The following is an 8,767-nucleotide window of genomic DNA, read 5'->3' as shown; positions in this document are numbered from 1 at the left end:
AAATTGCCTATTGTTTTATGCAGACAAAAGGTCAAAATGTCAAATAATCATAAAAATCGATTATATAGGCATATAGAAGTATATATTTAGCACATGATTTTAAGACAATGTTCAGTTCTCATGAGTATTTATGCAAACACATGTCCGAAAGTTCAGAAATTTTGCACACTGGATTTTATAGGATAAAGCGTGTTAAAACTCTATATAAATTTACGAAATGCCGTTTATCTCATTTTTATATTCAACATTTGTACTTTTATGCAGTAATTTAGTGTAGTGCCAAATGCCATGGGTATAATTTACCACAACGCAAAAGTTAAGTTGGACACAAATTCAAATTGAAATTATATTAAACCATGCATGTAAAGAATCATTTCTTTCAGAATATTTTAAATACATTCAAGTAAACTTGTAGAAGATAAATCAGTTTTATCGCATAATCGATGAATTCCATTTATTCCCCTCCCATCTTTAATAAATGAATTGATCATCTCGAACTACGTCTTAAATGTAATTGGTAAACAAACAATAAATGATCTCCACTAAGTCTATTTTTATTCAACATTGATATGTTGTTGCAAACAACCTGGAACATAGAGAAAATATATATTTATAACAGCTACTGACAATATTAAGCCATGTCATTATTCTTGCCCTGAATGTATTGAATGCTAGATAAATATGATATTTAACGATGTTTATGTAGAGCCTTCGCAAAGCAATACATCCCATTACTTAAATGTTCGTTCTGATAATATAGCTGCTTTAGTAGAAATACTTCTGAATCACACTGCTACACTTTTAGAATATACAAAATCAGAGATATAAAATTTGCTTAATGGCAAGAAAGCATCAGAGTGAAAAAGCAAGACCATTGACGAAAAGTTTAAAAAGTGGAGGTTATTGAGACACATCACAGTCCATCAGGTAGATGATTGAAACTTTCTTCTCCCTTTGCTAGACAATACAAGAGAAGTGGTCTTAAACAGAAATGATAAAAAAAGTTCTTGAACACATTTTCTTGAGAGTGGATTCGAGAAGAAATTTGAAAATGAGCTGAAGACAGCAACTAGTTATGATGAATATAAAGAATCTTTCAACATGTCTGTTGCCTTTGATGAGTAAGAAGTTATTTCTCTTTCAAAATAAAAAGCAAGAGGCCATAATGGAAGTTGTTAATTAAAGAGTCACTGACAGTCAAAGTTTCATGTGAGGAAGCCATCCAGCTGGCTTACGGAAGGTTTGGCGGTTCTACCCGTATGGACAATAATTTGCCTTGGCATCAACTTGAACAATAAGGGATTAATAATGATTTTACTGGACGCCTGTCCATGCAATAATCACAGGCAGTGAAATGCTAAGGAAGCAGCACCTGTGGCAAAAATATATGAGATGATGACCAGATAACAAGCTATATCGAGTTCTTGAATCTGTATGCTTAAAGAGGCAACGGTGGAGCATTGTAGAGTGTCCGACATTTTTTCCAGGTCAAACAACATTTGAAGCACTTGACTATCAGCTTCAGGTGGATGAAAAACCAGATGTTCATGCTTCAGCTTCAAAGTGGTTACTGTAGGAAGCATATACGTATTGAAAACCAGAGAAAGCGATTACATGATACCGTCGGAGATCCAACCAACAATTCTGGAATTTGGAGCAAGAGATTTCAACAAACAAATGATGAGCCCTGGGCAGAGCACTACAACGAACTGTCAAAGTTTTAGATCTATATCAATATTAGTGTATTCTGCCATGGAGCGTTTGCAGGGATTAAATGAGGCAGAATTATAATAAAAATGCACGCGAAGATTTACGAGTAAACTATATGCACGGCATATCAAAATTATGAAATGACAATATTTTACCAAAATTTATATCCAAACATAGCCGATATTAGTAATGTCTGTGAAAATGTAATCAGACGTTTACTAGATCAAAAACTAATTGTAGAATTAACAAAATCTCCTTGTATTTTACAGAAAAATAGAACAACAAGAGCATTTGGTGAGGCTGGACGCTGAAGATCTGCTTCCATATATCTATCTAGAAAAATTGTAAGTAAGCAAACATTACAATTTATTTCATTTTATAATCTGTTGGGAATGTATTTAGTTTTACAGAACAACTATGATTTTTTTTTGCATCTGTTTATAGAATTTTATTTAAAATTAACTTTATGCTCGGAGTAACCATTATTAGTTATTTCAAAGGAAAAATTTGGGCAAACAATAAATGTAATAAATAATTACAAATCAAACATATAATTACAGAAGTCAAAGTTTATAATATGATATTAGTAGATAATTCCAATATCTATCATTTCAAGCAAATTTGGTTGCCGAGACATTCATACATTGATGAACTTTTTGCATCATTTTTGCATCTATACGCGCATTTCAACGTTCTTTCAATGCCGAACTGGTATCAATAACATTCGACATTCTGATCGAAACGTGTGAGTGTGAATTCTCTTCTTAGATAGATTATTTTCTATCCAGTGATTATGGTTTTGATTTAAAATTTGCTATAAAGGTCTTTTCTAAAGTTTTGACGTGGAGACCAAAAGCATCGAAAAATGAAAAATCGCTGTGGAAATATTTTAACTTATTAGCATGTTTAATCCCTGCCTTTATCATACACATTAAGCATAACACCCCTTCTAGTCTGTATTCATTGTGTACGTTATTCACAAAGAATACAAGAAAAAATAATTTAATCCTATAGTACACAACGTTATATAGGTAAATAGATAAACGCTTACTGGCCAACCACCAACATTTTTAACCGAAATTTAGTGTTTGTGTGTTTTATTTTCCTTGAAAAAAAGACCTTACTGCCACATATTAAAAGAAATTAAAGTTGAAGTTGGCTTCGTTTTAAAACATTTATTGATTATATAAACAACCACATACTTCAAACAAATACTTGAATGATCGAAAATGTTGAATAATTCAGTTCAGAACAAACGAAAATCATAGATGTTACACAGAAATCTCGCAGAATACCAAAACCTGGCATGGGGCTCTTGTTAATAACATACTATTAGTAAACAACACCTCGATGGGCTTTTGTTGATAACATACTAATCAATGCCTCTGATGACACCGCGATATGGCAATATTTTTTATATTACACTAATTAGAATATTTATGATTTCTCTATATTGTTTAGGAAAATGTGTCATTAATAACAGAACAGAACAGAACAGTAAGTTTATTATCATTTTGGATTTAAACATAGTTTATCATCCATACACAGAGTACATATATACATATATATCATGTCAAACATTTTATCATATCAAATACTGACATCAATATAATTTGAATATTAAAAAGAAAAAAACAATTCGAATTTAATGAGGGTAGATGTACAACTACCATAATACAAATGGCAAATATTAGATGCGGAATAAATACAACTTCATCCAGATTGTCGTAAAGTATTTTCTCGTATTTTCAAAGCACAACTTATAAACAACATTATTTTTGAAACCATAACCTGGTCGCTAAGTTTAAACAAAGTCAACAGTTTAAACATGTTCGAACGACGTACATAAAACTCAGGAATGTAACGTTTGCGTACAGCCTTATATTTGTCACATATTAACATGAAGTGGTATTCGTCTTCCACTTCACCATTTCCACAAATCTGACATAACCGTTCAGATCTTTCTAGTCTATTGTTGCCATAACGTGCAGCCTCTATGCGTAGGCAATGAGAAGATACCCGCATACGTGTTACATATACTCTTTGTGACCGACTCAAAATATTTAAATAGTTTTCATATACAAGATTTTCTTTCACGTGTTTATACAATGTCAGTTTATCGTTACTATCTATATCACTTCTCCATTCTTGTATAAAACAGTCAATAACTCTTTGTTTAAAGTACGGTATAAACATTTTACCGTCTATGATACTGTCTTGCATTTCCCACATGTATCCAAAACCATATTTCTCAAGTAAACTTTTTACCTTATAAGCCCAGTTCTTTTTACCTAAAGCAACATCTTTCAAGCTTTGCAAGTACACAATCTTAACAATGTAATTTTCTGTAGTCAATACTTTTATCCATTGCTTGATAATTTTCACAAAACGATTCACATACAACGGATAACGCCCGAGTTCTCCATAGACACAAACATTACTAGTTTTTAACATTTTAACATTAAGGAGTCTTTTACAATACATTAACTGCACTCTCTCAATATCTTTTGATTTACAAAAGCCCCATATTTCCGCTGCGTATCCTAAAATTGAGCACACAAAAGAATCAAATAGTTGACATTGTACCTTGGGTGTAAAATCAAAATCCATTAAGTTATATATAAGTACATTTAAAGCTTTTACAGCCTTACCAATTAACAATTGCTGGTTATAATTAAAATTGCCATGTGAACCAAAAACGGTTCCCAAGTAGTTAAAAGAGTCAACAATCTCTAGAACTTTTCCATTATACTCCCATCTTTCGTTGTTTCTTATACGTCCCGAGCGCCTGAACACTACGATTTTTGTTTTATCTTCATTCACCTTCAGTCCCCACCGGCCACAATACAGTTTAACATTATTTAAATGTGCCTGTAAGTCTGCTGGTGTTTCGGCCAATAACGCCATATCATCTGCATGCAATAGCAAAATAAGCGTTATTTCACCTATATGTGTACCGCTGTTTGGCGAGCATATTTCACTCTGTTTTAAACCGACTGCAATTTCTATAAAATCAGATACTTCATTACAGTGGCGCACTTTACTTTTTACATGTTCATACATTGATCTGACAATGCGTAAAATTTTCCCGGAGATACCCAGTTGAACATATTGAAATTTCAACAAAGTCAAATTGCGCAATAATAATATACAGCTCATTAGCACTTTTATAAACTTATAGTTTTATGAATTTCTAACGCACTTTCATATTTTGACAATATCTTTCATCATTTTAAAAGTATATTTATCAAATTTCTTCCATATTTAAAGAAATACTTTCTTGAATATAATATTTCAATTAAGTAGAGCTTTGCAAAGACATCATGTCATTTATGTCACAATCCCTACCATTTTAAATTTAAACAATACGCCTACATGATTTACAGAGGCGGTACAATGTAATATCATTTACAGAGATCCAGAGGTGAAGATGCTGACTATTTATTGAAAACTGGTCAAATAGTTACAGGCGATTTGTTCTATATCGAAAAATATGCAAGAATTCTGCAGAGGAAATATTGCACAGCTTTGAGAGCGCAATGTTATTCCGCTAAAGAACGAGTGCATATTACTCGATGCAAAGCTAATAACCTTTTTTATTACATACGTATGTACACATATCTATCATATAAAGAATATGAATGTGTTCAATAGCCTGAAAGAAAATGAAACAAACCGACGTAAAATGAAAATATAAAGACATCATTTCATTACGATATAAAATTCAGACGTCAATATAGAAAATGTTGACGTTTCCGGTTTCACTGTAATACATAGGGCCTGGAGTATGAAAACGAGTAGAGTATGTACTAAGGAACAATATTTAAATCTGTTCCAAAGATATGACAGGATAGCGAAGATAATGTTGTTTTTCATCATGGTTTTCCTGTCATATACATTTCTAAATTCTAGATATTTATGTGCATTTTGGTGACTTTTAAAAATTGAAACCAGGCAGTAGAAAAATGTATAATGATTCCATAGGAGCATTCGATTGAGTTGCAGTTTTAATGTGTAATTTACATTATATTCTTCCAAATGTGTGAAATTTATCAAAAACATATCGTTAAGAAACATGATTCAAAACCGTATATTGGTCAAAATTATCGAGCGGTCGTTAGAAGTTTCTTCAGTTGTATTAACATTGTGACATTATATCAAATATTTCCTATAATATATATAATAAAATAAAATGAAAAATAAAAAAAAAGCATTTAAACAATTTTATTTTACCGATACAAATTATATAACAATTTAAGAATGTTGACATTTCTAAGTGTATGTTAATTTTTCCAGAACCATCCAGAATTGTGGGTTACGGTACATGACAGTGGATGTGTTCCAAGTGTTGACACACCTGACTTCTTTGTAAGTTTATCTTCTTATGTCTCACAACGTACTCAGATATGTCTTGATAATCAAGCTGGTGCAAGCCGTTGGAGGCAGTATATAGCAGTTGCAGCGTTTATCTGTCCGTTCGTTCGTCCGTTCTGAATCCTTGTCCAGTAGCCTCTACAAATGCAGGTTGATCTTTCCAGGGCTATCATAAAATCAAAATTAAGATGAGATCGGAAACGGAAAAGTTAATATCGTCACAACATGACAAATCAAATGAATATTACAATAAATGGAATGGATTCCCTCTACAAATAACTACATAATATAAAACTTGTGAAAATTTGTGGATTAGACTATGGCAGATGGATACAAAAAGTTGATATAAAATACTATATCTGCTGATATCACATATGTATACATGGTAATGTGTGAGTGTGTGTATGATTATGTGGGAGGTTGTTTGTATGAATATGTAGATTTGAAAGGTTGATGTGAGATTTCAAAAGAGATATTCTTGATGTACATTAAACAGATGATAGTATATGAGCATCAAATTATCAAAATGAAATTATAGCAATAGACACATACTTGATATATAAAACTTTGTTATATTGTATATGTATTATGTAAACGTTATTATTATTGTCTGTATGATGTACATGAAGAGAAGAAAATACATAAAAAATCAAACCAAAATAAATGTCAGGCTCTCAATATTTACAATATCGAGATAGAACAGCCAAAAAGAGAACAGCAAAAAAATCCACCCCTCAAATTGCATTTTACTTTCGGATAAAAAATCTGTTCCTGGTCTTATTTAAAATATGCTTAAACCAGTGACTAGTCAGTTTTGATCTTTTCCGTCAGAACAAAATGAGTTTTAGTTATAACTAACTGCTCATTGATTTCTTTTTTGCCGAGTTTCATTTGGCTTACGCATTTTGGTGAGTGATGCCAGAACGTGCGTGCAATCTCTCTGAAAGGTCAGACTTTAATATTATTGCACTAATGTTATATAATTATACTACTATAAACGTTGTTTTTTCATTTCTAAACAAAAGTTAATATTTATAATTATCCTGTCACTTGCAGTATTTTCGACCCGATATCAGGGTGCCGTATATCTTTCTTGATATACCGTCATTTGACACGTGACCAGTGATATACGGTCAGTTGATCATGTGACTTTATGATCGAAATTGTTGTCATAAGAAATTTTGCATTGAAACCATCACCATTGTGTTGGAAATGTCCGAACTAAGAAATGAGTGGTCAAATAATGAGTTTTTATTCAAAAACGAAGAAGTTATTGCGATTTTGTCAGTGATTACGTCATTATATAAGTGATGTCATTACGTATATGACGTCATTAAAACGGTTGTCGCACACTTATTTTTGTAAAATAAATTGCCAAATATCGGAAAATGAAGTAATGACAAGATAAATAGAATAATAGGTTAGTGCCTAAGATGGAGAAAGTTTATCTGGCTCGGCTCCGGACGTTATCAGGTTCGCCTTCGGCTCACCCGATAACCTCCTCCACCTCGCCAGATAAACTTTCTCATCTACGGCACTAACCTATTACTCTCTATTTAGTCAACACCGAAGTTAATCAGCACATCCATAGAGTATAGGTCTGTTAGAAACAAGTATGTTTTGCTCGTTATAAAATTTACTATTATTCTTTATTATGAAAGATATACCGATACATACAGTCTTAGTATGCTTGAGAATTTATAAACATTATTTTTCTTCACAGAAACCTGGCACAAAACCAACTGAGCTATCTACCATGGAAAATGTTTGCAACCAGTCAGTCTAATATGTAAGTTGTATTTGTTTTAGGGAAAACGTAATCTTATTATATTTGCTTTATAGAATTCTTTATATTCTAAAAAATGTCATTTTTAAAAAAAAACCCAAACATAACCAACTGAGTTATCTAGCATGGAAAATGTTTGCAAACAGACAGTCTTATCTGTTAGTTGTATTTTCTTGACGACTAGCATCATCATATTATATTTTATTCTTTCATATTCAAAAAGTAACAATACCTTTTTAAAGACCCACTACAAAAGAACTGTAATTTGTTTGTGTCTCCAGGGTGGTGATACATAATTTGCATGAACAAATTGAGAAATATGAGTATCTGATTACAAATTGGCAGTGGCATATATTAGGTCAAAACAGTGTGTTTAATGTCAAAACATTTTATTGAACTAATTTTGCAGTGTGAACAGTACTTGTATTTAGTCAAGTATAGACCACACTATATTTCTTTAATGTAATGTAGTTGTTTATCTATATTATTAAAACTATACTGAAAGAAATTGATTGGATAACTTAGTAGATGAAGCTGTGAAAACACACTATTGACCACCTGTCCTGTATCATATGATTTTCATGAAGTTTATGTGGGGGAAAAGTAGGTCACTAAGTTGCGGTGCATCTTTAAACTTTAATTTTCCATATAATTGTATTTAAGAAATATACATTGTGTCAGGAATAAACATAACATGGCAGTGGACTACAGGTTGGAATTATGTATATATACATGTAGTAAATACAAAATTTTAACAAAACATCGTTCATTCATCTTTATGTGACTAGACCAGTATCATAATTATATTATTTGCCAGAAATTTGGTATCAGTTTTTTTGTTTACATATGGCAGGGAATAGTCTAATCGTTGAATTATTTGATGCAATTCATAAAATA

The 8,767-nt window shown here is 31.7% G+C and overlaps 1 long non-coding RNA gene across 1 annotated transcript; it reads left to right on the top strand.

The window, feature by feature from the left end:
* The first annotated feature begins 1,979 nt into the window (after positions 1-1,979).
* On the top strand, positions 1,980-7,873 carry LOC128559175 (uncharacterized). The gene is made up of 3 exons (XR_008372234.1): positions 1,980-2,054; positions 6,007-6,078; positions 7,808-7,873. It is a non-coding gene; the product is annotated as an uncharacterized LOC128559175 (long non-coding RNA).
* The last annotated feature ends 894 nt before the right edge of the window (positions 7,874-8,767 follow it).

Source organism: Mercenaria mercenaria, chromosome 8 (genome assembly GCF_021730395.1).
Source record: "Mercenaria mercenaria strain notata chromosome 8, MADL_Memer_1, whole genome shotgun sequence".
NCBI lineage: Eukaryota > Metazoa > Mollusca > Bivalvia > Venerida > Veneridae > Mercenaria > Mercenaria mercenaria.
This window is presented reverse-complemented; position numbering and strand designations above follow the sequence as displayed.